The sequence below is a fragment of the Rhipicephalus sanguineus genome, unplaced genomic scaffold (assembly GCF_013339695.2).
Source record: "Rhipicephalus sanguineus isolate Rsan-2018 unplaced genomic scaffold, BIME_Rsan_1.4 Seq316, whole genome shotgun sequence".
NCBI classification, from domain to species: domain Eukaryota; kingdom Metazoa; phylum Arthropoda; class Arachnida; order Ixodida; family Ixodidae; genus Rhipicephalus; species Rhipicephalus sanguineus.
In genome coordinates, this window is record NW_023615002.1 from 384,002 (window position 1) to 409,464 (window position 25,463).

Here is a 25,463-nt window from a genome sequence, read left to right on the forward strand (position 1 = left end):
TGAGTATATGGAAGCAGTATGCCGCAGTGCCACAGCTGGAAGTGGCTGAGTTGTCAGCACGTACGCTAATAAACAGAAATGCTTAGGCAAATGAACGTTTCTGCAGAATTACTGCTAAAAAGGTGGGAAGTATTGCCTTTCGACACTTCCTCTTGGCAATGAGCCTTTGATCCGAGATGTACATTTAGGCACTTATTGAGGCTGGTACATTTTTTGTATATCCTAGGCGCACTTAGTAATTACATGCCCCGAAGAGAAGCTAGGTGAGCGTGCAAAGCGTATGGTCACACAGGCGCCATTCAGTGGTCCTGCACTCCGGTACAGATTGCAGAAAGAGCCAATTGCTAGAGCTGCGTTCGAGCGCCTCCAAGGTCTGAAGGTTGCTCAATTTGGCCTCGTCACTTGTCCTGAAGAGCCGTGGCTGGCTTGTTCTTCAGATGGTGTATTCAGGCAAGTAACAGTGTTAAATATTGTTTATTTTCAGGCAGCATGACGGCAAAGTAATCCTCCTAGAAATAAAGTGTCCCTACTCTAGAAGACGACAGAAGCTGACCGAAAAGCCACTAGTGTGCTACCTACTAGAAGGAGACACTGTGACTTTAAGAAGTCATCAGTACTACACACAAGTTCAGATATGCTTGCATGTGCTAATAATTGACATGTGCCATTTCTATGTTTATTCCGACGTGGATGCTCTGACTATTTCTGTCAAAAAAGATTATAAGTTCTTGTCGTCTGAAGTGCCAAAGCTCCGGCAATTTTATTTTGAACATTTTTTGAGTGCTTTGGGAGATCGAAACAAGTATGTTCATAAAAGTGCGAAAACAACATTTATTTTGATTGACCCAGTTACATTCAATTTAGTTAATATTTTGAATCACAAAGTGCAATACGAGAAGCAAACTTTTCGAGAAGTGTGTCAAAACAGTATTTGTTTTTATGTACATAGCTCTTTTCACTTCAAATCCTACTTCGAGTCATTTGTTGGTGCAATAACAGATCTTTGAACATAGAAGTTAATCGTGCAAAAGACATTCAGAAAAATTCGCAGTGTCATCCCACGGCTCTCTTTGCAAAATTGTGACTCTTCAAATTTGTTATCACGGACAATACATGAAGGATTTAGTCAGCATAGCCTGTGAGCTCATATGGTATTTTACGAGTGATTATGTCAAAAATTTTTAGCCTCTGAATAACCCGCTCTGCATGAATTCGAACGGAAGCTGTCTCATACGTAGCATCGGCCTCCGCCTCTGTAAATTGAGGGCTAGTGGCAAAAGGTGGCATAACTAAAGTTGCATTCCTTTCACCTACACTAGTTCTGATGCCTGGGAACCCTTTGTCTGCTAATACAAGATCTCCTGGTTCAAGCAGAGCTAAAAAGTCCGATTGTACAGTTATTGTTGCGTCAGTTGTTGCGCCTCCAAAGCCTTTTGACACAAACGTTACAAGACCATTTGGTGCAATGCCACTGAGGTATTTGACAGTATGTCGGCCTTTGTACTGCCAGTACCACAAATTTTGCTTTTCCACCCCTCCTGGTACTTCTGTTTCCAGCTCCGTGCAGTCAATGATAACCTGACAGTTAGAGTAATGTCCCCTAAAGCTAAGTGGCAAAGTGGGTCAAACACCTCCCCGTGATGGCCAGAACAACCAGCTCTTTGTTGAAGCTTGATTGTTCACTAGTAGTCCTTTGAAAATTCGTGAAGCTGTTGTTCTGTGCACATTAAACAAAACCCCTAGGAAGAAAAACGGCAGTCCATGCTTCAGTTTGATCAGGAATAATAATAATTTATCCTCAATTGAGAGCTCATTCAGTTTCGTAGGAGTGGATGGCAGTACACTTAAAAGCAAAGCAAAAAATAGAAAAGCTAACAGCGGTCAATTCATGCAATCCATCCTCGTTGTTTTGAACAGATTGGTATCCTGCGAATACCGGTTGCTTACACACTGGCCCACTGCTCTTCTCCAGCATGCCGGGATGCGATGAGCTACCCATGTCAATGGTGCGAACTTCTCTGTGCTTGATGAATGATGATGCATGTCCATTTGAATTTTCTGATACAAAAGGGTGTCTGTCACATTTGAAGTTTCTGACACAAAAGGGGTGACACAAGGGTGTCTGTCATCGTTGATACCTGAAACAAATACAGAAACATGCTGAACATAAAGAAAAACCTATGCAGTTTAATGCATATCTTAATGCACAAGAAACAAAGCTTAAGTACTGTGGGTGATGAGGTGCTGAATAACTAAACTGAATGCAATTGAACAGGATGCTCTTTCATCTGTGTTAATATTGTAACTAATGATGGTCCTATTGCACCTTATGTAAGTGATTATCTGTTTTCTCCTTTTTGTATATTCTTCCTACTCTGCCCGCGCACATGGGCAGAGTAAGTATGTAAGAAATAAAATTTCGAAAAGAAATAAGGCTGCATTGCATTTACAGAATTCGACTACCGTGTTTATTGAATACAATGAACAACATACTCACACACATTCCACGCTCAAAGCAGCTGTAATAAATTGCATTGCTAATACACAGAGTTTTTAAACGCTTAATCTTTTTTTAAATGCCATTGACATCAACGTTATACATGACTTTTTAGAAGTGTTTATGGAAGATGCGATCTTTCCTGTTCGTGCAGAATACATATTTATATTATGCCGTAAAGCTATACTTACATCAACGCTTAGGGGCTCGCCTTCGGTAGAGCAGGCCTCGCTGTTGCAGGACACAAGATCACCAGTCTCGCAGTCATACAAATCAGCTGACTGTGGAGCCGCCTCCACCGCTGCCTGTTGATTAACCGCAACTTGGTTCTCCGTTTCAGCCTTCCGCTGTGTTCTTCTTTTCTTCCTTAATTGCACAAAGAACAACAAAATAATTACGAGGTGAAATCACGAAACTGCCGCCGTCGTTTCTCGCTACCTTACTTTTATCCTTATACCAAAGTAAACCTGCTATCCCCGTTGCTCGCTGCCTTATTCAGACATACACGCCTTCACGACAGCGCCCTAATATCTGCATGTTTTACACTGACAGCAAAAAATGACAGGAAGTTGCTTACCTGGTATAGCGATCGCTCGTGTGAGTTGCCTTTGTGAACCTGTAGCGCACAGGAAATATCGATGGATTATACGCGTGGGGCGCCTCTTCGTTCGACTTAGCATTTCCCACGAAGTGCCTGTTGCATATTCTGCTGTGCGGCCCGGGTGTCCGGTTAGACCTATCACTGCTGTAGTACAATGTAGCATTCATAAATATTCACTCAAAAAGAAAAAAAAATCACAGCATATCCACGGAGTGAATGCTGATGAGTGGGCGAAGCTGCGAGGTTCATCGGTAAACCGTGAATCTTCCGTGAATTCTGCCCAGTACATCATCACCGACGTGAGATCGGGCGCGTTTTTACTAAAGTTTCGATGAGAGTTATGACGACTTGCAGCTCACTTTAATTTTACATGTGCGCTGTGAATTTTCATTCTTTAGAAAATCATTGATTTAGAAAACATCTGGCGTCTTTCGTTAAGCAGCTGGCGTCTTTTAGTTTTGCTTTAGAAACATCTGGCGTCTTTTCGTTTTGCTTTTAGAAAACATCTGGCGTCTTCGTTGGTTTATTTCATCAATCAACGGCGTTTTGAACAAAATTTTTATTGTTTAATCACGCACAGGAGAAATCTCACCAGGCACTACCTTGGAGGTAAACAATGGCTGCTAATGGAATGAGAGACAGAAGAAGTCGGCTTTTAGGTAACACTTACACTTCTACTTCTACTAACGTTTCCTAATGGAACATGCCTATGGCTGCTAATGGGGAATGAGAGACAGAAGAATTCGGCTTTTAGTTAACGCGCACGCTGCGACTTTTTATTGTTCAACAACGCACAGGAGAAATCTCCCACCGGCACCACCTTGGAGGTCAAGATCTGGTACTAGCGTTGCTAGCGTTAAGACTGGTTACGCACTACGACGGGACGAACGGGTGCCGCTTTAAGGAGCTTCGCCCCTAAAAAGCGCACCACCTGTTCACAAAACTTACTTTTGTCGTCGAACGAGTGCGATCCACCGTTCACGCCGACTCCGCTCGTAGTCTCTGATAGAAACCGGTCAAATCGCGTACCTGGAGAATTGCTGCACGTGTTACTACGTCCAACAACGCAGCAATTATTCCTAGAGTTCGGCATTCTTGCGAGCAGAGACTACCGACACAAAACGAACAGCCCGCGAGAACACCGCGCGCGTCCCTGCGGGACCGTGCAGGGCGAGCGGGTGAGAGTATCCCGTCAAGTCTGCGCTTGTTCTCGCGAGAGGCGCCTTCATCGGCGGCGGAGTTACGTCCTGCACGAGCTTATAATGAGTGTACATGCCGTGCCAATCGGCTGCATGGAGGGCTTGCCAGCTTTTCCTTTCAGTTTAATTTTGATTTGATGGAAAATCGACATAAGCGAATTCACGAAGCGAAGTAACGACAGTACCAATGCGAAGTATCAATATCAATGCGACATAAGCGAAGTAACGACATTATCATTGCAAATAGATTGCGTCAGCGCTTACAACCCAGACGCGATAGACCGCGCCGCGCTGCGAGAAGCAGCCGACCGGAGCTATTAGTTTTCCAGCAGCAGCCGTCAACACCGCCAAGTTACGCGGAAAAGAAACACACAACATTGAAGCAAGGTGACCTAAGGCACTGGGCGGGGCTCCTCGAACGGCGCTGTCCTCTCCTCCGGAATGAAGCGAGTTGAGAGGGAGTTGAGAGGGTAAATATTGCGATCGCTATATCTCCGGTCCTTCTTTAGCTTTCCGAAAACTTCTTTCGGATATACATTTTTGGGAAGGTCCGAGTCATTCCGGGGGTTTTCCACGCCAAGCCCGAGGAGTGGTTCATGACCCCTTTATTTATTTATTTATTTATTTATTTACCCTCAGGGTCCGAGGACATTACAGAGGGGAGTGGTTATATGTACAAAACAAAAGATCATTCCTATTTATACAATAATAATTAATATGGCATTGCAAAACATATACATTATTAATACAAACAATACAATAGGTAAACTAATAATGTTTTACAATAACATTTGAAGACCAATTATTACAAGAAAACAGTGAATTGTAAAATAACGCCGTACACAGTGTAAAATCAACATAGCAGTTACATAGCAGTTATGTAGTCACAGGCAAAGCACGCATGAACAATTCACTGTCTTTTATTTCAACCGTTAGCGCGGGAGGCAATTCCACTCTTTTGATGTACGCGGTATGAATGAATTGAGAAATGCGTGAGTTCTACATGATGGAATTCCGACTTTATGTGTATGGTCTAGTCTATTGGAGACATACTGTGGAGGAGTAATTAGTTCACTATGCAAGTGTGGATGGTAGTAGAGCTTATGAAAAAGAACTAAACGATGCATTTACGACGAGAGGCGAGGGAGGGTAAACTAAGATTACTCCTCATTGCTGTTGTGCTGGCGTTGCGGCTATACTGAGAACAAATAAACGAATGGAATTGTTTTGAATCATTTCGAGTGTGTGCGACAGATTTTCCTGTGAGGGGTCCCATACTGATGGCGGCATATTCAAGTTTAGATCTAATTAGTAATTTGTATAAGAGAAGCTTTAAGGAAGAAGGGGATCTTGAAAAATTTCGACGAATGTACCCGGCATACTATTTGCTTTATTTGTAATGTATGTGATGTGATCATTCCAGGTTAGATTAAACGCTATATGAACACCAAGGTATTGTACGATGAAACAGATTCCAATGGTACGCTATTGAGTTTATAAACAGGTAGGATGGTTTTCTATCGAGTTACTCGCATAAATTTGCATTTAGCTATATTTAATTCCATTTGCCATACCTTGCACCATGAACAGACTGCATTGAGGTCAGATTGAAGAAGAAATACGTCGTCATCACTAGCTATTTTCCTAAAGATCACACAATCATCTGCAAAAAGATGAATATTGGAGGAAACATAAGAAGGTAGGTCATTTATGTATATTAAAAAAAGAAGGGGGGCCAAGTACAGAACCTTGCGGAACACCAGATTTTACAGCGCTAAGTCCTGAGTTCGTGTTGTTTGCTGACACGAATTGAGAGCGGTTGTGTAGCAAACATTCAATCCAGGTGAGAAGTTGGGATCAATGTTAAGTAGACTGAGCTTATAAAGAAGTAGCTGATGGCAGACCTTGTCGAATGCTTTTGAAAAATCGAGGAAATGCAATCGGCAAATGTAGAGTTATCCAAAATAATATGTAGCTTGTGCATAAAAGACGTTAATTGTGTTTCGCAGGAATACGTTTTACGAAAGCCGTGTTGTGATGATGAAAAAAATGAATTAGATTCGAGGAAGTTTATAATGTGCGAAAACAGGATATGTTCGAGAATTTTGCATGGTATGCTAGTAAGGGAGATGGGTCTGTAGTTGAGAGGAGAGTTCCTGCTACCCGACTTGTAGAGTGGAATCACTTTGCCAATTTTCCAGCTTGATGGAAGAGAACCAGTGTCAAGAGTCTGTTTGAAGATCATAGTTAACAGGACAGATGAATAGGCCATAGTGCTCTTTAGAAACTTTGTTTCGATTTGATCGGATCCTGGCGCGGAAAATGATTTCAATGACCTGATAAGTTTAGTGACACCGTCGAAGTTTATTTCTACCGGAAACATGGATGTGTAGCTGTAAGTACGGGAGGGCGGCACTGATGTGTTTGTGTTGGAAGTAAAATTGTTTGAAAATACCTCGTTAAGAACTTGACAGCATGCATTGTCAGAGATCGCGTTGCCTGAATGATCAGTTAGGGTGATGCAGTGATCTTTGCTTGGCTTTATCATGCGCCAGAATTTCTTTGGTTCGCTCGCGAGCACAGATGGTAGACTGTTGCTTAAAAAATAATCTTTAGCTTCCTTCACTGCGTTTACATATTGGTTAGCTGCTGTCGTATAATCTGTCCAGCGATCATTCGTAGGCGAATTCTTTGCAGACCTAAAAAGACGCTTTTTTTTGTTCGATAAGCGCTTTAGGTGTCTATTATACCATGGAGCATTCAAATCTGTGCTAATGGTGATAACAGGCACATATTTATGAGTTAACTCGTTAATTTTTGCTACAAACATGCTCCAATTCGTCTCTACATCACGACTGTCAAATCCGGTCACGAAATGATCAAGAAAGGCTGCGAGTTCTTCGTTTATGGCATCATAATTAGCATGTTTGTAATCTTTAATTATTTTCTTTTCTTTAGGAAGCGTAGGTCGAACTGCATTCATTTCGAAAAAAAGTAGAGAATGATCGCTAAGACCCGGCAAGTGTGTAATGTCGGAAACAAGGTCAGCATGAGACGAAAGAACGAGGTCCAGAATGTTTGACACTGACTGCGTTATTCTTGTTGGCTGCTTAACAAGCTGGGTTAATGAGAAAATAGAACATAAATCAAGAAAATCTTTTGCCAGAGAGCAAGATGGATGAATAATGGGAGGATCGTAGGACCACCTTATGTTTGGTATGTTGAAGTCACCAAGCAATAGAATGGGAAGATGGTTGTGGTTTGAAGCGACAGAATTCAATACATCGTGTAATTCACTGGTGAAATCGTTGCATAGATTAGGAGGACGATAGCAAATACCTAAAACAATTTTTTGATAGGCTATTTGAGTTACCACCCAGACGGTCTCTAAAGTGCTCGTTATTTTGATAGCGTGAGATGGTAGATCTTTGCGTATGCCTAATAAAAACACCGCCACCTTGACGTTCACTACGATCATGACGATATATTGAAAAGTGTCGTGCTGCGGAAAATGCTTCACCATCTTCAATTTCAGGATGAAGCCATGTTTCCGTTAATGCTATGATATCAGCATTACACGTGTCAATCGCAGATGATAAAAGTTCACCTTTGTTAAGAATGCTGCGAATATTACAGAAAAGAAAGGAAACTTTTTGTTGCGCGGGCCTGCCTCCCCTCGCCGATTCCTACGTAGCAGATCGTGATGTAGATGGGTGGGTGGTGTTGGTTGTAGGTGACGCACGCATGTGCCCTTGGTGTTGTAGAGCGTTAGAAACGGGTACTGTGGAAAGTTCTTTATTGTATCAGTTGTCGGGTCGTATACGTACTGTTTTTTGTTGATTACAAGTTTTTTGTATCGTAACTGATAGTTCGGTTCACCGGGTTGGTTTTTAGCAAAATGGTAAGCCTTTAACGTTCATGACCAAGATAATCACATTCCAGCCACCGTGATGGTACAGTGCTTACAGTACCTGGCTGCTGACACAAAAGACTCATGTTTGAGCGTGTTTATTTATTATTTATTTATTTATTCATTTATTAATTTATTTAATACCCACAGCGCCCATACAGGCATTATAGTGGGGGGGGGGGGTTCAGAAAAAGAACATGAAAATTGCAGGTTCACATAAGTTTGTGTAAAATAAAAGAGAAAAGAAGTAGATTTCCAAGACACAAAACATACACAGCTGCACCGAGCACAGCTGCGTTAGAAAAGTCGTATGTATTAGAGAAAAAAATGGAGAAACCACAAAAATTGATGAAAATCCCATGATAATTAAAACAGCGTGCAGCATTCGTCTAGCACAAGGGCAAATTAACACCAAAACAAAATTACATAGCAAGATACCGCACAGATCATGGAGACTGCCAGGCGCACACACGTAGTCTATAGGGCTTAGCGGTCGAAAGATTCAATCATTTTTATTGCAGAAAAGAACGCATCCGTTAAAGAAATTTCTACAATTGTGGGAGGAAGTCGATTCCACTGAGTGATAGTTCTCGGAAAAAAAGAGTTGCTGAAGGACGATGTATTGCATTTATATTCTCTTATCTTGTGTTCATGATCTTTGCGGGCTGAAATGTAGTGAGGCCGGCTTATGTATACGTCACGGGGAATTCGAGTATGAGAATAAAATATGCTGTGCAATAGCTTCAGTCGAAACGATGCCCTTCGTTGCTGCAGAGACTTCCATTTTAACTTCAGCTTAGCCTCCGTCGCACTGAATTGTCTGTCGTACATAGGTGCATTAAACACATATCTCGCCGCCATGGACTGAACTTTTTCTAATCTTTCTTTATTTGATGATGTTGCAGGGTCCCACACACAACATGCGTACTCCAGTACTGATCTCACGTATGCTTTGTATAGAACCTCCCGGGTTTGCTGTGGAAAAGCACGTGTGTTTCTTTTTAAGAATCCTAAGCTCCGACAAGCTTTATTTACAGTGTAATCCACATGCCGATTCCATGATAGAGAGGGGCAAAAGAAAACACCTAGGTATTTGTATTTGCGCACCATTTTTACCGGAGAGCTGTTTAGTGTGTATTCAAATTCACCTGGTTTTTTTTCTGGAAAACCTCATGCATACAGTTTTCTTAAAGTTCAGTTTCATTTCCTATCGCTGGCACCACGCGTATATTGCACATAGGTCGTTTTGGATTACGGAGCAGTCAGTTTCAGAGGTAATCTGACGGTATAAAATGCAGTCGTCTGCAAATAGCCTAATATTGGATTGTGCGTTTTCGTTAATGTCATTCATATATAATAAAAAAAGTAATGGTCCCAGAACTGATCCCTGAGGTACCCCTGACGTAACACTAGTTATTTCAGACTGTTCGCCGTTTACAACTACATATTGTCGCCTCTCATGTAGATATTCAGCAATCCATGCAATAATTTGGTGATTAATATAAAGCTGGTTAGTTTTTGCAGCAATAAGTAGTGTGATACAGTGTCGAACGCTTTTTGAAAGTCGAGGAAAATGCACTCGACCGAAAATTTGTCGTTCAGTGCTGCTGCTAAAACATGGGTGAACTCTACCACTTGTGTGACGCATGATAGCCCCTGCCTAAATCCATGCTGGTTAGAGTTGAATAAGGAATTACTATCTATGTGCTTTACAATCGCAGTATATAAAATATGTTCAAGAATTTTACTGCACACAGAAGTGAGTGAGATAGGGCGGTAATTATTCACAGCATTGCGCGGGCCAGATTTATGTATAGGAGCAACAGACGCCATTTTCCAATCAGTTGGAAGAGAACTCTGTTTTAACGATTTTTCAAAAATAACTTTCAAGTACATAGACACTGCATGGGAAGAAGACTTCAACATAAAATTAGGCAAGCAATCAGGACCCACTGCTTTTGCACAATCTAGATCTCTAAGTAGCAATTCAATGCCACGAGCTTCAAGTACTACATCAGGCATGGATGTGGATTCGTGTATCAACAATTTCAAGTCTTTTTGGGGGTCAGTAGCGGCTGAGAACACTGACGTAAAATATAAATTCAACAACTTAGCCTTTTCTGTCGCATTGCTCACGGTAATATCACCGCTGGTCAAAGCGGGAATTGAAATGTTGTCTTTCTTGTTCGTTTGATATACCTCCAACGTTCTTTCGGGTTTTGCGTTATTTTACGTTCAATTGTTTTAAAGTAGGCTACTTTCATTTCAACTGTAGCATCATTTACTTCACGCGTTGCCAGCTTCACTTTGCAAGAGTTCTCTTCCGAGGGATTTCTTTTAAATGAACGGTAACTTCTCTTCCTACGCTTGACCAAAACGTCGAGTTCTCTACAAAACCATGGTTTACTTTTATTACGCCTTCTGGTCAACACCCATGTCGCAACAAATCGGTTTCTCAGCTCTAGAATCTTGTCTTTAAACAAATTCCACAGCTCTTCTACTAAATACTCATCGGCAAGTGTTTCGAAAGCAATGAAATATGCCTCCAATGCAGTGTTGATTCCTTGGACTTTAGCCTTCGCGTAATTGTACATGCACCGACTCCTTTCACTGTAAGCACTGGTATGTTTCATATTTATCTCACTTAGCACAACCTCGTGGTCACTTATCCCTGGTAATACTTCAGTGTTTTCTACCATTTCTGGCATATTTGTGAAAAATAGATCAAGGATATGACCTCCTCGAGTTGGTTTCAACATTGTCTGTTTAAAGACAAGAGGTTCATAAAATCAGCCATTTCAGATTTAAAACTAAGAGAACTTCCAGAAGCTATTGGTTGCTCATTCCAGTCGAGATCAGGCAGGTTAAAATCTCCACCTACAACGACGTAATCAGAGGCGATTTTTGTAGCTGTACCAGTGAATTCACTAAATTCCTTAGTTGAACCAGTTGGCGGTCGATAAGAAGAGCAGACTGATAGTGATTTGCCATTCGAGAGCTTAAGTTGACACCAAACAGCTTCACTCATATCGTCTGTAGTGCTTATGCCTATAGACGGAATGCGCTGATCTACCAAGATAAATACACCATCTCCATGATAGTTCCTGTCTTTCCTGTAACAAGTAAAGATATCTGGAAATACCTCGGTGTCTGCCACGTCTTCATTCAGCCATGATTAAGTACCGATAACTACACTTGGTTTGATCATGCGCACTAAGTCATCGAATATGTCAACTTTGTTTTTAATGCTCCTACAGTTTACTAACAAAAAAGAAAGTGAAGAGCATAAGAACTTAGTCGGTCACTTGCACTGCACAACCTTGCCTGAGATATCATCGTAAGTGTACCTGATGCCGTCTATGTGAAGGGTATCGTGTTTTAGTTGTACTCGTGCGTCCCTGCTTCTATTTTCTTTAGCAAACTGCCACAAAATTCGCCTTTTCTTTCGCACTGGCTCAGAAAAGTCTTCCGACATACCGATACCTGTATCTTTCAAATTCTTGGCCTTTCCTAAAATCAGGTGCTTTTCTTTCAGTGACCCGAACCTTGCGATCACGGGCCGCGTTTTTCCCTCTCGAAATTTCCCGAGCCGATGAGCTTTTTCTATCGTTTCGGGGTTAACTTGTAATTTTGTCGAGCATACTTCTTTCACAAGCGATTCAAACTGTGACCAAGATTCGCGGACACTTGTATCAGGTATGCCGTAGAATACCAACTTATGCTGTCTACTACGATTTTCAAGATCATCAATCTTATTTTGAAGCAACTGTATCACCCCGTGCTGGGTATTACAGCGCGCAGTACACTCAGTGATAGCGGCTTCTTATTTTGACAGCACTCACATTTTTCCTTCCATTGACGACACTCGTTCACTCAAGTCATTTATAGCAGCCTTATGTTCCGATTGGTTCACTTCAATGGTATTAAGCTTTCGAACAATCGCGTTTTGCCCATCCAAAATTTTCTGTAGCGTCGCATCAACGACAGGGCCAGGATTCATTTCGATATCCCCACAGATAATTAATAACAAAAAATAAAAGCAAAAACGACGCAGCAACAAAATCCGACGCTTTGAGCGGTTTCTAGCATCGGAGTGCACGCGCACACAGTTATACAACATATGGGGTGGAACCGGCTGGATAACAAGAGCAAATTGTCTACAAAGGGAACATTCACTAACCTGCACAAGAAGCAGAACATGCGTGAACGGCACTGCCATTGCACTGCCGGTTCCACGCCCCAGAGGTGCACTGCAGTCGATCGTCTTTTGTAGGGCGGTGATAGCGGTGAACCAAGGTTCGTAGACTGTTGCTGGACACATGTAGGATTCAGCTGCAGTGGGCGTCAACGGTTCCCCATTGAGCACTTCGTAGATTTTCTCGCTGTTGCCTGTGAATCCTGTTGCTGGACACATGTCGGATTCGGCTGCAGTGGGCGTCAACGGTTCCCAATTGAGCGCTTCGGAGATTTTCTCGCTGTTGCCTGTGAATCCTTCGGCGACGTCGACGATAATGCCGTGGTTGACAGCGTGGTCCGTTGAAAGCTCCCTGGAACTATATGCAACCTGCACAAGAATCAGAACATGCGTGAACGGCACTGCCATTGCACTGCCGGTTCCACGCATTTGAATGAACGGGAAATGCCAGATGGCCATGTACTTATATTTGCGTTCACATTAAACAACCCCCAGAGGTCAAAATCTGTAGAACCTCAAGCACAGCATGCCTCATAATCAAAACGAAGGAAAGAAGCTGACATTTAAGGGCTCTTTTTTCTTTGTTAGACACAATATTAATGAGAACTAACAGAAAATAATGCCAAGGAAAGTATGGGGGGTGTTATTTGTAGTAATTAGAATATAAACGTGAAGAAAGTAAAGTGGACGAAAAGATAACTCGCCGCCGGCAGGGACCGAACCCGCGACCTTCGAATAACGCGTTCGATGCTCTGCCACTGAGCTACGGCGGCGGTCATCCTCTCGTCCACTTGAAGGGGGACATATGTACAGTGGTCAACTCTCATATCTATAACGACGGAGCGTCGTGCTCCGAACTGCACGAGCGACATCTACAGTTGAAAGCGGGGCACCTCTGGGCATGCGCAGCACCACTGATGCGCCTACCTTGCATTTTCGATCGTTGGTTATCACCGCGAATGCAACAACTGCTTTGGTCGTTGGAAGCGCTGTCAACAGTTTATCACAAAAACAAAAAAGAAAAAAAAAGAAAAAAAGGAAACGAAGCGAAGTGAAAGAACCGTTGTCAGCGCGCGATGAAAGCTATGCTGCGTGTTGATTTGCCGTTCGCGTTCACATTGTCGCAGCAGCAGTTCTACGGAGCTTTCAAGCTGACGCTTGAAAGCTCCGTAGAACTTCACCATGGCCCCGCGATCGACACTAGATGAAAGAAGAGCCATCACGGTAATGGGACGCACAATGAGCCAAAAGGCCATATCGGCGGCTACAGGACGTCCATTGCCGACTGTGAACCGAGTGCTCCGAGCATTTTACGAGGAAGGTCGTCTTGCTGATGCTGTCCGTCGTAGGCCAGAAAGGGCTCCAACCGACGAGGAGGATCGACTGATTGTAGCTGCATCGGTTGAAAACCCCTTTCTTACCGCCCGGGAAATTCGGGATATTCTGGGATTGGACGTTTCCACGGAAACCATACGGCGGAGGCTGCATTCAGCAGCGATAAAAAGCAGAATTGCTGCTCAAAGGACCCAGCTCGAACAAACTCAAAAACAACAGCGCATGGACTTCGCTTCCGTTGTCGAAAACTGGACGCCAAACAACTGGCGTGCCGTTGTTTTCAGTGACGAGGCCACGTTCTGTACGCGTTGGGACCAGAGGCAACGTGTGTGGCGTCCAGAGAGAACCAGGTAGTATTGGTTTTCTAAAGTGTGTTATGCTGCAGATATTTCACTAGCATGCAAAACCTACCCGCTTAAGATTCTAGGCAGAGAGAGAAAGCGACAGAGAAAGAGAGAAAAAATGAGTATGCTCTTCTACGAAAGTGCAGGATAAAGGCCATACGTAGAGCCTTAGTGCTAATTAAGGGAACTGCTGCTTATGGAATAAGTGAGAGTACGAATTGATGGGTACTACGAAAAACCCAAGTGTAAAATTGCAGGAATTACACTGCAGAAGCACATAAGAAGGTTCCCGGGCAACTGAAAGCCTAGCTTATGGCAGACAACGTGAGTATAATGACAAAATATACATTTCTTTTGTATTTGATTATAGGCATGCGGAGTCTGGTATGTGCGCCTCTAAGCAAGAGTATTGTCGCAACGTTGATTTTCTACTTGGCATGCGAGCTTGTTACAATGCCACAGTTTATCAGTGGAAATACAGGTTTTTTTAAAAGCAACTGCGGTTTATCATGCAGGTATGACCAAAAATATACCTGGAATGTTCGCTCCAGTGGGCGCACATCAGTGACCGTGTGGGGTGCCGTCAGTTACCAAGGACTAGGACCGCTCCACAGGGTTATAGGGCGGATGACGGCGGCCGACTACATGGACATAATAGAAACAGTCCTTTTGCCCTACGTCCTGGACGGCCCCTTTCCAGACGGATTGTATCACTTCCAACAGGATGGGGCGCCTATTCACACGGCAAAAAAAGTTCGAGAGCTTCTTGACAGCCTCGAAATAATGACCTTGGACTGGTCTGCTAGAAGCCCGGACCTCAATATAATCGAAAATGTGTGGGGTCTGATGAAAAGAAACCTCGCCAAACAGCCTGGGCTTGCGACATGCAACGTGGACGACCTGTGGTGCGCCATTGAAAGGGAGTGGGCCCAACTGAGAAATGACTCCACTCTTGTGGACCATCTCTACGAATCCCTCCCTCAGAGAATTCAGAGCTTACAGCTGTCTGGTGGAGCTGCTACGCGCTATTAGTTGGTGTATGTGCAACCACTTGCAGTCCCAGCTAATAAACTGCCACAAGGTTTCTGCAGCGGCTAAGTTGCCGCTTACTCAAACTTAAAACTGTCAGCAATGAATGTTCACTCACGAAACGCACAAGGAAATAATACCGCATGCATCGCTTCATATTACATATGACACCTTTATTGATATGCATACATGAGTTAATTTTAATAAATACCCAAAGTCAGGGATATCCACACAGCGTTTTTCTGTATGCGCAATCCAAACCTACATTTAGTCGCAATCAACGGACCGTTGGTTAGTGATGGTTAATAACAGGTTGATGAAATTCAATCATAGGACACGGCAATAAATGCATTGAGCTATAAAAAATTCACAGAGCGATGCGCAATATCCATTGTCCGGCGCATCGTCGGTATGATATGATAGTGCGAACCGAGAATAAGTGCGCAGTATAAAACACGCCGATCCGGTGATTGCACTCTCTCTTTTTTTTAGGCGCTCTACGGTTGACAGCGCTTCTGACGGCGAAATCAGTTGTCGCGGCCGCGGCGATAAAAAGGACGGAAATTACATGGCGAGCGCATCAGTGACACTGCGCATGCTCTGATGTGGCCCGTTTCAAGCTGTAGATGTCGCTCATGCAGTTCCGAGCACGACGCTCCAGCGTTATAGACATGAGAGTTGACCACTGTACATGTTAACCTAGGAGTGTTAGTTCTCATAATCACAACGTGGTTTTGGCACACAAAATCCCAGCAGTCATTATCACATCACGATAACGTAACCAGAACACGAACGAAGTGCAACGAAAGAGATCAGCAGATAAAATCACGATGAATTGAATAAGTGATAAAAATGTAAAGAAACATCAGTGACCAGTAGTCCACAGAAACAATATCGCAGTTTCTTGGTTAGGTACATGTGCAATCATTTTCTCGAAGCATTGGCAAGGCACACATATAGATGTCACGGCAGTTCATCAATTCCACTCATGTCAGAGCTCCTCGACTCATCTGAAGAACTTGAGTCTGTGCACAAAGAAATGATGAGACTTTCTGTTTGGCTCTCTATATGCCATCACGGTCACATGCCTCATCCTCAAGCCTCACCACGTGATTGCAGTCATGGAGCCAGTTCTGTTGGGTCACACTTGCGATTCCTTCATGCAGCAGCTTCTCGACAGATTCAATCTTGAAGTCTGTGTACCTTGAAGAACATAGCCTTTGACTTGGCTCCATACAAGCTCTATAGGATTTAGCTCACAGTGGTGAAGAGACAAGCGCACAACCTCATGCCCGGCAGCACTGGCAAGTTTGTCAACCTGGTAAGCAAGGAAAAGATGCTTATTCTGCTTAACGAGCTGCAGCAGTTCACGTTTCAGTTGGCGTCCGAAAAAGGAATATTTTTCGATATCAACCAGGGACTGGATTTCCGCTTTTCTGGATGATGAGCTTGGTAGCTTCTCAATCTGAGCACTGTGATATGACGCGTTATTCATCACGATCACACTGCGTGGCTTGATGTTCGTAGCAGCTGTTCAACAAGCCATTTCTGGAAACTCGAGGCATACATTTCTGTGTGGTAAACACCAGCGCCCTTCTTGGCACGGAAAACTAGGGCGGCTCCATCGACAAAGCCTTCTGCACTTCCAGCATGCAAAACGATTAGGCGTCCTCCTTTACCGCTCGGTGCGCGGAGGCCAGTGGAGAGCCCTTGACGAAATGCATCTTGCCGAGTCATCACGCTGGTGTCTCTCCAAACTCTCGCCTTTGAATGACCGGCGTTTACCCAGGTCTCATCAAGGTAGTAGATGGCCCTGTAAAAGAGAAAGCAGTCTTGTAGTTAACAGCGCACTTTCACTGCAAGGAGCCCATTAACAAAGCAAACAGCCTTCATCCGAGCTTATCCTTTTGTTTAAGGGCAAAAAAAGTGCGCTGACAAAATGTGAATACATATAACATAGATAAGCTGGCCAAACTCCCTCTGTGAAAGACTGAAACCAATGTTTAGGAAACTTGTTTTAGGCTGCCAGAAGAGTAGCCAGAGGGCAGCGCTCCCAACCTGTGCCCCCCCCCTCACCCGAATTTTTTTCTTCCACGGAATAGAGAGCACAAAATTACACTCAATCACATAGTCCGACCCTGTCCCAAGCTCAGACGAAAGTGGTGTAAAAAAGTTCTGCCTACGCCCATGCAGGCTGTACATCAAAGCTGATGCAACCACGTCCCCAATCCCTACGTGCGCAGCGTATTCGCTCAATAAAATCTACAATTCAGAGGGCCATTACTAGCTATTTTCTCCAAGCCATTGAGATTCCTTGCTCCTACGCGGAAAAACAGCAGTAAGTCTTCTCAAACAATGCTCTCAAACGAGAATCCTCGGCGAATACTGTTATTTACCGTACAATCGCAAGCGTGAACAGCCGCCCTATCTTAATGGGAAATTTCGCTGCGACTGGAGTCATGATTATGTAAGGCTTTCGATGACTCACGTCAATAACTCACGTTCGGCGATCACAAATGCAAAGCACACCTATCGTTTTTGCTAACCAGTAGGTACACACGCATGCTCACCATTCGCGTCAACTTTTTACCGACAATCAAGCGTAGTGAACAGAAAGTTTGCAGAAATAAAAAGAACGCAAGAACTTACCGTCGCTGCCTCCGCATTTCTCGGATGGTCCGGAGATACTTTCGACGACAAGCAACCATGTCGTCTCTCTCGAGCAACGCGGAATTCCTTGTTCTTTTTCGGAAAGCGAACCCCAAGTCGTTCAGTATTATTGGCATCGTACGAGTGCTGATGGTCAGCATGTGCGTGTCAGGTTCGCTGATGACGTCGTTGAGTATCTTCTCGGCCGTAGGTATTCATTGCGCATGAAGTAGCTGTGCATTTTGCGACGCAGTGCTGCCACGCAAACGTGTCATAGCGCAGGAGCCGCGTCTTGCCAGTGATGCGCTTCTCAGCTTGGCCCGAGAAATTCAGTTTCTTGCACTTTGGGGAGGCAAGTGGGGCCCGCAGAGCTTCAGCCTTGACTCGCTTAATTATTCGCTCGCTCACTCCGGCGAGCTCTGCAACAGTCCGGCACACTGCATTCGTAGACAATTCAGGCTGACGGCGCCTCACTCCAGCGTAGACGTTGCAGATAACTTGCTTCGCCTGTTTCGATAGCCACTTTTTGTCACATTTAGTGTACAGCTTCTTCGGAGAACGAAACGGTGAGTTTGCGGCCGCACACGGTTAAGCCGGCATCACGGACGCCATGTGTACTGAGAGAGCAGGCAAGAGGAAAAGTGGTGCTGTCCAAGAAATAAACACAGAAACAAAATTGAAGTTTACAATAACTTTTTTTACGAACGGCTTCCCATACTCGTTCTCTTTTTATAATGAACAAATCTTTATTTATTAGAGCAAGGTAACTTTTCGAATTAGAAAATAAATATAGGTACTATTTCCTGGCGGGCGCGCATGCAGGCCCTTTGGCTCTGTAGCTTCCACAGTGGTGACAAGAAAAGTTGTCGCCGAGTATAAACAACTACTGTAATTAAGACAACTTCACCTTAAATTGCCTAAAAACATGACCATTAAGACATTCGGTATCAATATTTTTCAGTGAACACACACGCTTGCTAATGGGTATCCTTCTTCAGAGCAATGGACTTTAATTGAATTCATAAAAGGGGCAATACCAACGCTTGAATTTGTACTGCAATAAAGAGATTCTTTAAGCACCAAAAAAAATAGCTTCCTTAATCAGATAGAATGCTTGATAACCCTTGTTATGCATCTACATAGTTGTACCTCTACGTGAAACTTTTCTACAAGCAAAGCAATAAATAAAAGGACAGACGGCCATTGCTAATCATACCGTAAGTTCAAAGGATTTCCTGTAATATAAATAACATAGTCAATACGCCAAGCTGACTGTGCTTTTCACTGTCTGCAATCTTGGCAACATTTTCCTGGAAAATAGTTGGGCATAACCTGTTTGTATTTGAGATGTTTGTTGTTTATTGTGCTACTTTCTCGCTTAGCTCTCCACATAAACAAGATTTTTGCTGCCTTGTGCCCCTTTCCAAGAGCACCCATCAAGAATGAGGTAGCCAGAAATAAGAGAAAATATTTTTGCCTTTGTAGGCTTCAATCTGGTGTCTGGTATCAGCGTGGACTACATCCATTGTGTGTTGCTGCTAGTGACAAGGCAAACTACGGACACGCTGTTCAACAGGTCAAACTCTACTGAGAGATGTTATGTTGGTATATATTGTGGTTGTAATATAACACTACGGGTTATGATGTATAGCATGCTGTAGCGTTTTCTTGAGTGCATATTATGTGTGACATTGCATTGCATATGGAAGGTGATCGTTCAAGCATATGCTAGAAGTATTGAAGCACAGTGGGACACATCCTAATTGTAATAATTTAGCAAGTACTGCGACATACATATTGTAGATATGTAAAAGCCCCTTTCGCTGCTTTTGGTTATAATTAGTTAAAGTCAATATGCCCCTTATTTTATAAGTGTTAGCATCTACTCTCACAATAATGCCTCACGGGCCTCTTGTGGCTTTTGTCTCAAGCTCATAAAAGTGCATTCATTTTGAATGAAAAACAGTGCAAAAATACGAGTACGAGGGAAGACGTGACAAACACGGGCACTGGCTCACAGCTAAAAGGTAAGAAAATGGAGTAAGTAGAGAACCACAGAGAAATGGTAATAGAAAATCATCTCACGTAGACAGCGTAACAAGAGAGCTTGAAAATGGCAAACAGACATGAAACACGTGGCTGACTAATTAACTCATCTGCAAAAACTCTCACAGGTATGCAACGTCTGTCCGTGACTGGGCTATCGAAGGCTGACTGATAGACTTGCCAATTTCTACGACGTGAGCAAAACTTACATCATTTCTCTTGTTTTTTGTTGTTCCTTCACTTGTCCTTGTCTTTTTGCACCGTTTATAATTCAAGATGGATCCGCACCAACTCTCAATTCTGAAGACTCCATAAATGTGCCGTGCGACATGACGACAGCTCGATGTTGAACTCTTTTATGCAATTTTTCATGGAGCTTAACGTAATTTACTGGTGGCTGTGTGACAGGAGTATTACTATTTTCTTCCGTCTGCTCAGTAACTTGCATGAAATAAAAGTAATTTTATGTGAATGGGTTGTGAAATTATGATGCGATTTTTGTCTGCGCAGGAGCTCCTTAACGCCTGCAGAAGGTTAATTACCGCCTTTTGAGCATTCGGCCACCACATTGTATCACCCTTCTTCCTCGTCGCATTGATGAGATATATTACCAGAAAGCTTCCGTGTGGAAGCACTGGCTTCTTTACTATGCCCTTCCATCTCTTATTGCCTGTTCCCTCCAACGTACTGGCGACATCTGGAAAAACGTTCTGAAGGAGAGCATATTCTCCTGAGAGAGACGTTATCTGCTCAGGATGTGGGTCATGCAGGTGCTGTTCTGTTGTGCTGGCTACACTTTGCAGATTGAATGCATGTAATTTCTGTATATATTGTAGAGCACATGACCTAATGTGATAGTTGTTGGTGTTATGAAAGCAGGCAATTGTATTTAGCAGGAAGTGCTCAGTATTAGTTGAAGTAGTTAAAGTGAAGGAAGATATTCAAGAGAAGAGTTTGGTATGTTCTTGATTGCATGCCTGTCGAATTTCTTCAATCCTTCGATTGAAATTGCATATTATACAGTTGCATATTTTAAGCTCTGTATGTTAAGGTGTTGCCTTCTTTTTGTCGCAATGTCGCTATGTTAGCACTATGGCTGTTGCAATGCTAGTTTTTGACGTTATATTTACGACTTTATGTTAGTAATCACCTATGATAATTCTCAGCTAGGACTCTGTAGATATTTGTAATAAATAATTAACCAATCTTCATATGTGCACTTCAAAGCATTTGAAAGTGGCACGAAACATACGCCTACCAGCCCCTTTATTCCGCCTATTCCACATACAATAAATACTCGTTTTCTCAAAAACACCCCTTTTCAGCACAAACAGAACGCTTCCTCTATAAAGACAAATTCTTCCCAATAGGATTTTTCACTTTTTTTTGCAAATTCTTTTCCATTGAAGAAATTCTGATAATGTACTTGAGTGGCGGTCCTTGCTTGCTCACACGAAGACGCAAAAGTTTTTAAAACACTGATTAACTCACACTGTCATCTCCAGACAGTTTATTCTTAATTGAAGGCGCACATTCCACTGCACTTATCTTGCAGCGCAAGAAGAAAATGTTGAATTAGAAAAATTGTATTGGAAAGGCAAAAATTTTTTGGATTTGTCATAAACAAAAGCAATGATAAAAGTTAAGTCTAAGTCGCAAGAAGATGCCAACATGATTCAGTAACAATTCCCCAAAATGAAAAAAAAACTATTGGGAAACATTTGTCTTTATAGAGGAAGCGTTCTGTCTGGGCTGAAAAGGGGCGTTTTTGAGAAAACGAGTATATATTGGATGTGGATTAGGCGGAATAACGGGGCAGGTAGGCGTATGTTTGGTGCCACTTTGAAATGCTTTGAAGTGCACATATGAAAACTACTTCATTATTTATTACGAATACCTACAGTGTCCTAGTTGGCAATTATCATAGGAGGTTATATTACTAACATAAAGTTGTAAAATAACGTCACAAACTAGCACTGCAACAGCAACAGTGCTAACGCAGAGACAATGTGATAAAGAGGAGGCAACACCTTAACATATAGAGCTTAAAATATGCAACTCTATAATTTGTTACAGTAGGCATAAAGTATTTTCTAAATAACATATTATTGTGGCTTCCACCAAGATGCCACATGGTGGAAACATCTACCAAAGGTGCTTGCGTACTGTAAAAGCAAAACGTTTTCATTTTTTGAGTAAGGTTGTCCTGCATACCCCCCTCATAATATTTTCCCTCTACATCTACAATCATGTCCTGCCAGTTATGTGAACTAACGTATTACATTCTATTTTAATATGCCCTCATTTAATAAATCTGTCTTCTTGTGATATTAAAAATTGATTTGAAGAATAATCTAAAGCACATTAGCTGTCACGCAGGTCCTTTTAGGCGCAATATCAAGACCATTTCAGGAACTCAAAGCTTTCAGCGTACGTGCAATTTCAATGATATTCGTGAGGACATGTGGCCTGAAAATTTTGTTTAATAGGTTGCTTTCCTCCTTTGCAGAAAACCTGCTGTCTTTCTTTGTGGCGAGGTGCGAGACACTGTATGGTGTGGCTGCGGCAACATATAATGTTCACCAGATCCTGCATCTGGCTCCGAATGTTCGGCAGCTAGGACCTCTGTGGGCTAATTCCGCCTTTCTTTTTGAAGGTGGCAACAGCAAACTTGTTATGTCTGTGACAGCTGTCCATGGCTAGCCTCGCCAGATGGTCGAACGTGTTGTGATGGGCGCTGCTTGGAAAATTTAATTGTATCAGCACAAGTATCAGAGCAAGAGTAGTCACTCTGCCTGAAGTTCCTATGACACAATGATATTCTGGATGCCATCGAAGATGACGGTGTGACTCTTCTTGGACGAGTCAGGTGTGCTGGACTCAGACACAGAAATCAATGCACTGAGGAACAGCAGCTATGATGCCAATGAGGTAGAATGCTATGAAAGATTTGTTCCTAAAAACAAGTTTATCATAGTGTTCTGCCAAGCAAACCAAGCAAGAGTGTCGAAACTTTCGCGTAGGCCAAGCAAGGCTTTTTCAGGATCGAAAAATATAGTGTGTCTTTCCTGCAGCACAGAGTGTGAGTCCCGGCTACTCTGCAAAAAAGTTCTTTTTCTGCAAAGCTCATTGTTTTCTGAGCACATAACGCCTTGGTTTTTGTCTGCACCAGGTGCACTGACAGTAACTAAGGCAAAAGATGCCATAAGGAGCTGTGCGTTTATTGAATTTGCTCAGGAACACAAGGCTTTCCTTGCAATCATTCCCAAGATGATTGAGCGAGACGAAGAAGTTATCGGAATGTACAGCCGGAATGTTGGAATATACAGCTTGTGATTGATTTTTTTCTTTTTTGACTGCATGAAACTCTCAATAGCGTAATTGAACAATTTTCAAAATATGTATGAGAAAAGTACCCTTTGCGTGCTGCTGATGTTATAGGTGTATAGGTGGTAGTAATTTTTGCACACGATGTTTGCGATATATTTTTATATTTTTTGTTCAATAATATATTAGTGTCATAGTGCTTGCGGCAAAAGGTGACGTTAAAAAACTTCACCAGACTAGGCCTCTAGTTTTGCTAATAAATTTTATCATAACATCATCTAGTTTAGTATTTGTAAAAGATAGCGTAGAATGGAGCCACCTGGAGCGTACCAAAGCCTATCAAAGCAGAGAAAACGGAGGAAGCATCGAGGGCAAGGAGGCACGCATGTGGGCAGTGCAATACTTTGCCCATAGCATTAGCAATAAAAGGATGTCTCTCTTCCATGTGTGGAGAAGCTGTGATTTTGCAACATTTGTTGGCGTAAAACCTGATACTGCCCCTCGAGAGACACCACCATGTCATGGCCATGGCAAATTCAGACCAGCTGTGCAAGAATTGCGGTGTTCTCAGTACTGGCCTCAACCGAGCCCTAACACAGTTATCAGGCCTGCTACAGCAAACATATCCCGACTTCTCTGAAGTTAACATGCAACTAGACTCTCTTAAAGACAAGGAATCCGCATTATCAAGACTTGACGACGTCATTCATGCAGTCGCGAATGAAGACAAGCTTGACCACGAAACCGAAACCTCCAAAGATTGCAACGACAAAACCAGCTTTGCTGTGGCGCACGCCGTGTTCTGGCTGCAAGAACGTCGGCAGACTACCAGAAAACGGGCTCAAGCGTGCTCAAGTTTCTTGGCCTGGATCGACCTCCCTTGACCTTCCGAATTCCATCAATGCTCCGGACCAGGTGAGAGAGCAGCGTCAGCGATCGGTTGCACTACCTAGACTCCAAATACCTACATTTGACGGCAATCTGCATGAATGACAGGCCTTCTGGGACCATTACAGCTTACGATACAATAGAATAACAAATTACACACATAAAGAAAGTCAAAGTATTTACTGACGTACTTGAACGGCAGCGCAAATCGGTCCATCGAAGGCACCCGGCTACCTGACCAGAAATACAACCTCGCAATCAAGATGCTTACGGAACGGTTCGGACGGCGAGATCTCATTATTGAACACGTGGATTATCTCATAGCGCTGAGTCCCCTGCAGTCAGATGTTGCCAAACTTCGTACACTCCACAACAATGCGCAGTTCCAAGTGAGTGCATTGGAGGGCCACGGAGTAGCACCAGATCAGCATATCGTGGTGCTGAATCGTGTCCTGATGCGTTGCTTGCCAGATGATCCAGCTAGTATGTATCAACACGAGACAAAAACAGATGACCGTGCAACTAGTGAAACTGAGACTCGAAAGATGGATGCGTCAAGCGAAGGACCTTTTGAATTTTCTTTGCATCCAAGTAAAAGTGCGTGAGGAAGGTTACCTGCAGCCGCGTTACCATCTAGATGAAGTCAAAGGCATGACAATGGCAACAGAGTGCACAGACGGCACGCAACATATTTTATGTGTTGCAGCTATTACAGGTTCCACCGTGTCAGTCAACCAAGTGTGCCTACTTTGCAACGGCAAATGGTATAGCATAATTTCCTGCAACACTAATCTGTCAGCAGACGACAAGCAAGTGAGGCTACGAAATAATAACGGATGTTTCCGCTGTGGTACACGCAACCAGGTTGCAACGTTCTGTCTTACCTGTGGTACTGCCATCGGCGCCACCTGACTATTCTGTGCGAGCTAACGAGACCAGCCGACGGCCTACCGCCTACCGCTGAATCCGCTGCATTGGGAAGACCATATTCTTCAAGCCTTCGAACAGTGTCATCCGCTCCCAAAGCACTCACTGTATCAGTGACGAGTGTGACGAGTGGAAGCCAGTTACGAAAAGCCTTTATTCAGACGACGAATGCGTATATCAAGCACGCTGTATGATAACCACGTGTGGTCATTATCTATCGTTCGTTTCACTGGCGGTGGCGCATTCGCACGTATGGCTTACAAGCATTGCTCGATACATCTTCCCGCGGGGTAAAGAAAACAACTTAAGTTACTTGATTAAAGTTACTATCGTAGCGTAGTCGATCCGGTGGTTGTGTCTGCCGTCCAGATCTGCCCAGCTGAGAAAGTAAGTCTTCCTGAGGAACCGAAACTTGTACCGGCGGCTGCACCATGGGCGATCTGTTACTGGGGCTTTGACGATCCTCGCTGTGCTCACACTGTGGACGTTCTGGCTCGGTGGGGCCATCACTTTCAT

At 43.3% G+C, this 25,463-nt stretch overlaps 1 pseudogene; it reads right to left on the reverse strand.

Moving 5' to 3' along the window:
• Nucleotides 1–1,053: 1,053 nt before the first annotated feature.
• Nucleotides 1,054–25,463, reverse strand: LOC119377017 (uncharacterized; annotated as a pseudogene).